We start from the raw sequence: 7,229 nt of genomic DNA on the forward strand, positions 1-7,229 counted from the left end.
CTTGGCCAGCAGCAGCATCATGGCAGCCAGTCTCCTGATGACTGTCGGGAGGTCCTTGACATAACCTAGCAGAGCAAGAAGTGGGGAGCGCTCCAACCTGTACTCCAACATTTCACTCAACGCCTCAAAAACGCAGGTCCAATAGTTGGCTACATCCAGACACTCCCATGCCAGGTGCATAAAGGAGGCCTCGGGCATTCCACACCGCACACACCTTGCATCCGCACTCAACCCCGCTTTGCGCAGCTCTATATATAACTTCATCGTCAAGTGAATTATAAAAAAAGCAAACCAAATTTGAATCAAAGACATTATCAAATCTTGATTAAAAAACTCAGAGATGACAATGAAGTTATTGTGAAAAAATCAGACAAAGGTGGCAACATTGTTCTATGGCCTAGATCACAATACACACAAGAAGCTCTGCGACAATTAAACGACACAAGTTGCTATGAGAAATCCACAACACTAGCCTATAATAAAGCGAAAGAATCATTAAAGAAAGAATTGAAAAAATGGAAACAGGAGGGACTCATTTCCCCAGATGAATACCAATTTATGTTCAATGAACATCCGGTTCTTCCGTTTCTTTACCTATTGCCAAAAATACATAAGGGCAAGGTTCCAGTTCCCGGTCTCCCCATCATTTCAGCAATCAAAAGTATGACTGAACAAGTGGGACGATATGTCGATTTCTATCTACAAGACATAGTGAAGACATTGCCTTCCTTTGTCAAAGACACGGGAGATTTCATAAACAAGTTAAAGGATATTTCATGGAACAACGATTGGATTCTAGTAACTCTTGACATAGAATCGCTTTATACTAGTATTCAACATTCAAGTGGGATAAAGGCTATTGAACATTTTTTAAGCTCTAGGCCATGTGAATATGTGATGCACAACAAAATGCTGTCTTCTTTGATTACTTGGTGTCTGAACAACAACTACTTTATGTTTGGGAAAGATATTTACAGGCAAATACAAGGTGTCGCGATGGGGGCCTGCTTCTCCCCTAGCTACGCGTGTTTGCACGTGGGCTATTGGGAGGAGCAGGTCCTCAGAACGGAACATAAGGAAATGTTTAACACAAGAATTATGCACTGGTTGCGGTATATAGACGATGTTTTTATGATATGGAATGGAGATTGCAAGAGTGCAGAGGATTTTATCAGCACCATCAATATGAATTGTTTTAACTTACATTTTACATCATGTATTAGTCCCATCAAAATTGAATTTTTGGATGTCTGCATTCAAATTAATAACTGTGAACTAGTCACTACTGCGTTTAGAAAGCCTACAGCAGGAAACGCTACATTACACGCGACCAGTGCACACCCAAAACATTTAATCACCAGCATTCCTTATGGGGAAATTTTGAGACTCAAGCGTATTTGCAGCAGTTCAGAGGACTTTGAAAAATGCCAAAGTGAAGCCCTAATTAGATTAGGGAAAAGGGGTTATTCTAACAAAATACTAACAGAAGCAGTTGCAAAAGCCAGTAAGAAATCTAGGGCATCTCTTTTACCAAATGCCCCAGATAATGAAGGACAGAACACTTCATCGGAAGAATCACCAAGACTTATTACGACATTTAGTCGTCAGGAAAGAAAAATCAGAGCCATTGTGAATAAAAATTGGCCCATTGTTCTTACCGATAATGTCCTCAAGAACACACTGCCAGATAAACCCACCATCACTTTTAGAAAAAACCAGTCGACAGCAGGTAAACTATCTAAAAACTGTCCTGAACTTGCACAGTCCACTTCATGGCTAAAACCTAGAAAAGGTTTTTTCAGATGCACAAGTTGTCGTGCATGTTAATTTGGTGTGAACACTACCAAATACCATTCCCCATTTAGGGAAAATGAGGCACAAATCAATGGCAATTACAACTGCCGTACTGATTTTGCGATATATGTACTCACATGCACCTGTGGGCTTCGGTATGTGGGAAGTACCAAGCTCCAGGTGCATGTGAGAATCCTACAACACCTTCGCGCTATCATCAACAGCGATCCGGCATATCCGGTCGCTCGTCACTTTAAAGAAGTCCACAACAAAGATATCAATTGCCTTTCTTATTTTGTGATTGACTCAGTTTTAGCTTCAAGCAGAGGAGGAAATCGAGAAAAAATACTCAGGCAGCGAGAAACAAAATACATTTTAGAACTTGATAGTAAATTTCCCAACGGTCTTAATAACACAGAGGATATGCACACTTTTTTATAGTTTTTAACTGGGCCCAGTTTTTAAACATGCATGACATCATTAGACCTATGTAAACTATGTTGTATCTCATAACATTTTATGTAGTTGCAATTGGAAATATGATCATTGTATTATCAGGTTCATTTATATTGCTGTCACCACTCGTATTTCCTTAACCTTATATCTGTGCCATTCGCTTCTGAACAATATTTGTTGAATTATTATTTTGTTCCCAATCAATAATTCTTATCGATAATAGATTTTTTAAAATGCATTTGCACTTGACACTTGAATTCACTAGGAACAATAATTTCTTTATACATCTAGGCTTTCATAAACATCAAAAGATACTTCTCAATATTTAACTTACGTTTTTAACATTGACAGTTAGCTTCACTTATAACAGCACCATTTTGCACAAGCGGATCCACATTCATGTGGCGATTTGCACATCTTAAAATAATTTGCACTAATCATAGCTTAATTTGCACATGCGTATTTTGCACACATATAATGTACATCTATGCACATACGTTGGACATTATTTTATACATTATAAATAATGTATGTAAATTGCATGTATAGATGTATTCAGACACATCATGCCAATTATCAAAATGAAGATGCATCATTATCAATTGTTTACAGCTTAGTATTGCACATGCATAATTTGCACATTCAAGGTTGCTTAATATACATTACTTGTTGCATATTTATTCATTGCTGCTATAGAAGTTTTTTTTTTTGTGAGATGTTTAACATTTGTGACGCTAAATATTGTCATGCAATAAGACAACGTATCGGTATTTATACTAGTGATTTGAAAATGAGCGAGAAGAAAAGGAAAAAAGCCTACACGTATAGTATGTTGTCACTTTCCATTATCACGTGGTGTAAACGTAAAAAAACAAGGGAAAAAAAGAAAGAGTATATATACTTAAATTGTACCGCCATTTCATTATGTGATCAAGGGCACTAGATGCCCGAAACGCGTCGTGAGGAACGATAAGCGATGTAATGAGCAAATAAACCACCTGTGATTGACGAGCTTTCGTGTGGGACGTAGCTTTTCTTGTTCGCCGCCATTGATATATATATATATATATCAATGCAGCATGTTTGTCTCAAACCAGAGCAGTCAAACACTTTGTTCTATGTAAACTGTGTGCATGCGCACATGGCGCATTCACCTTACTTTTCCCAGCGCCTAGGATCTCTCCAAGAAAAAGATATAATTAGCATTAAAAGAAAAGCATTGGCAAAACCAATAGGTCTCGCTTTTGAGAGAGTAAGAGGTGTTGTAAATGACAATGTCTTTTACCAATGTGTTATGGAGTGTATGTTTGTGATTTGGAGTGGAATTATGTGGGTTGGATTGGAATTGTTAGTTGTGGAACTGTGTGGCGTTCAATAGTGTGATGTGGAGTGGATTTCTGTAGTGGAATTTTGTGGCACGGTGTGCAGTGGAATTATGTGGATAGTAATAATGTGGTATTGAGTGTGGAGTGTAATTATGTGGATTGGTATTGTGTGTTGTTGAGTGGTGTATAGTTGAGTTTAATTATGTGGTATACTGTTGAATTATCTGGCATGATGTGAAATTCTGTGGTGTGGATTGGATATATGTGGTGTGTTGTGTAATTGTGTTGTCGACTTTAATTATGTGGTTTGTTGTAAAAATATGTGTTATGGAATGGAAATGAAGTGGTGGTGAGTGAAATTATACTGATTGGAATCATGTGGCATGGTGGGCTTGAGGCTGGCGTATGAATTCATGAAACACAATGGCTGCCATGTCATCACCCACACCCTGATCACAGAGGTCCCGGCAAAGGGGCAGGGAGATTGAGTCTGGCCCGCTGACGAAAGTCCTGCAGCTCCTGGCCCCTTGCACAGCAGTGGTTTGCTGTGCATCTCTGAACCTTTTTTTAATTTATCTTTTTTAGTCCCAATTGTTATTAGGTAATTAAAGTATTGTTTAAAATGTGTTTAGGCGAGTTACCACCTTTACATCATTGTTATTTGTAAAGTATAAAGAGTATTTCCAGGATTCTGCTCTGCACATTAACGAATAATATACAATATGGCCAGTGATCCATGCTGTGGCGGCCATGAATGCATGCTACTGCTCTGAAATGCTTCTTCGCCCAATAAAACATTAAATCAGTGAACTGTAGCAGCTGGGATTATCATAATAATTCAGTTTTAGAATGTCGAACAATTTAGAGGCTTTTTTGGTACCAATCACGTTGCCAAGCTTGTGTATTTCAATGCACCCCGCCATACGACTGAGCAATGACGTGCAGGAAGAACGCACTTTGCTCAAGTTGAAGCGACATGTGGAAATGTGAATAGCAGTCAAACACGACAATTGCCACACAGAGAATGCCAGGCTGGGCTTGCTCGTGTTTGTCTCGGTGTTAAACAAATGAAGGAAGCGGTTTTACATTCTTGGCGGGAAGTGGGCATTACTTGAGCGCTTTATTCAAATACAATGACACAGGCTTAGTCTATAAAATAAAGTATTTCACGCTGCTTTCATGCGAACACAGCTTGTCTCGTTTTTTATTTATTGGTTGTTCGTGCTCGGGTTTGTAGTTTTCCCATTGCATAGTATTAATCTGGTGCTTTCTCATTACCAGAGCACATTCCTGGTGGCTCATTAAAAACAAGCGTCAGTTTTGCGTTGTGGGACAGAAGATTGGGGGACAGGCAGGAGAGGCAGGCTGGGGTCGGCTGGGGAGCTAAAGGAGGGCGGGCAGGCTGGGGTCGGGTGAAGCTGCACATCGGGACAACAGAGTCGGCTAGGCAGAATGTGTCTGGAGTAAGATGACCTGAGAGGTACACTAATCAGCTAAGCAAAGAGGACAGCAGCTGAAGCAAAATGAGTTTCTAACAAGAAGAGGGGACAGGATGGCAGGACGAGTGTGGACACGGGGACCAGAGCTGTCGGGGTAGATTAGGGCTGTGCAGGGGGAGTTGTGTACATGGGGAGGTTAGGCACTGGGTGCCTTTGACTGGCTGCAGAGGGGCAATAGTTGGAAGGCATTAGTGTTCACTACAGCCAAGCAGGGCTAAAAGAGAGCTGTGAAAAGACAGGCACGGTGTAACAGCATGGACACAAGGGTAGTAAGTAGCGTGTGTGCTGCCAAGGTAAGAGAAAGGGAAACAGGGATCGCGGCTAATATAACACACAGCTCGGCTCAAAACTGCAAAGATAGCTAGTAAGCACTCCCTTCCAGCACACTGCTCACCTCCTGCTCCTTCGCTGTTTCACCGGCATGGCATTGACTTCCCTGGCAGCGACGGAGCCACAGGGGCGGCGCAGGCCCTGGTCTCGAGTACCAATGGCATCCAGCGATCTTGGCACGGCCTGAGCAGATGCCGGCGTTGCTCCTGAGGTATGCTCACCAGCAGCATCCTCTGAGAGGAGGCATGGAGGGCAGATGATGCTTGGGTTCATAAAGGGAGAGATGGCAATGGCAACACAGCCATAACACCACAACAGCAGCCGTGACGGTGCCTGTGCAGCACTAAGCCTGCACTGCGTCCCCGAGATAGCCACAATGGCAGTTTGGTTGCACATATTCCCTAGCGGGTGCCCAAGGGACACATGTATCTTTTGGAACGGAAAGCACCGATCGCAAGAGGAAGCATCCAGGGCAATCAATGGGGAAGTGCGGAGAGGAGGGTTGTTCAACAAGGACTTGAACTCGTGAGCAACTTAATGACCCTTTTAATTTGCCACGCATGCCAAACCTGGTATTTGTAGGGGGTTGTTGCACTACATGCCTAACAAACGGCAAATAAGTAGCTGCCTGACATTGGAGCTAAACATGCACCCACAGTGAAACACGGGCAGGAAAGAAATAAAAAAATAGTCCCCCAATGTACAGATAAACAACCAAAGCATAAAGATACAGTACTTGGTCCCTTCTCCTTGGGAAGAACGAAAGATAAAAAGGAGGGACAAAGAGGCAGGCTTGACCATTAGCAAGCAAGGATTTTTAAAGGACACTGAAACAAACAAATGAAAAGCAGGGCGTTGGATTTAAGCCACAAGAGAATTATATACTAAAGTATATACAAGAGGCCTCAAAAACTCGACCTAAAGATACTAAAGTATATACAAGAGGTCTTGAATGCTCAACCTAATACAAAAGCAGCAGCGCAAATGGAAGTATTCACTTGGTGGGCACATTCCAGCAAGAGAAGGGATCCCTTTACTGGAAAATCAGATCAGATTGGACCAGCTAGTTTGCTGCACTCCTTCACTGACAGGATCACTCCATGGGGGTCCCTGGAGGGGCCAATGATTGCAGTTCCCTGCTCCCTTGTAGGGGTTAAGTTGTTTAATTAAATATGCTAATTCATTTAACTTGTTTGCAAGCCCTTTCACCACCAGCTCCTGTCATTATTGCCAGGCACAACTTGCTTGCTTGAATAGGGCTGGAAAAGGTGTTAGGTAGGTGCATTAGCATGTTACTTGGCTACAGGAATATGTTATAACTTTACAATAAGTAAAGTTAATTTTGAAAGTTGTCTGTACATTTCTCTGAATGATAATTTGTATGATTCAGAACAGTATTTAAAACTAGGACTGAGCGATATTTAACTTATGCTGGCGTAATTTGCATAATTTCACACTATGCTTAGTATGCAAAATTCTTGAAACTATGCCATCACACAGTGGTGTAACGAAACTTGGTGGGGACCCCCAGCAAAGTAAATCGAGTGGGCCTCTCATGCACTGGACCCAGTCAGGGACTCTCAGGTCAGGGGCGCACTGCCTGTGCACAGTGCCTGAGGGCGGCGCCCTGGAGCTCAGGGCTGCCCCCACCATGGGGCTGTGGGGGCTAAAGTTATGCCATTACCATCACACCATATCACGTAATAATGCCATCTTCACAGCAAAATGATAGCCCAAGGAACTGGCACAAAATGTGTCATCACATCCAAAATGAATCATGAATGCATTTCACAGTAAAATATAGTACTAAGTGCCATTTTTGCAT

Source organism: Triturus cristatus, chromosome 7 (genome assembly GCF_964204655.1).
Source record: "Triturus cristatus chromosome 7, aTriCri1.1, whole genome shotgun sequence".
NCBI lineage: Eukaryota > Metazoa > Chordata > Amphibia > Caudata > Salamandridae > Triturus > Triturus cristatus.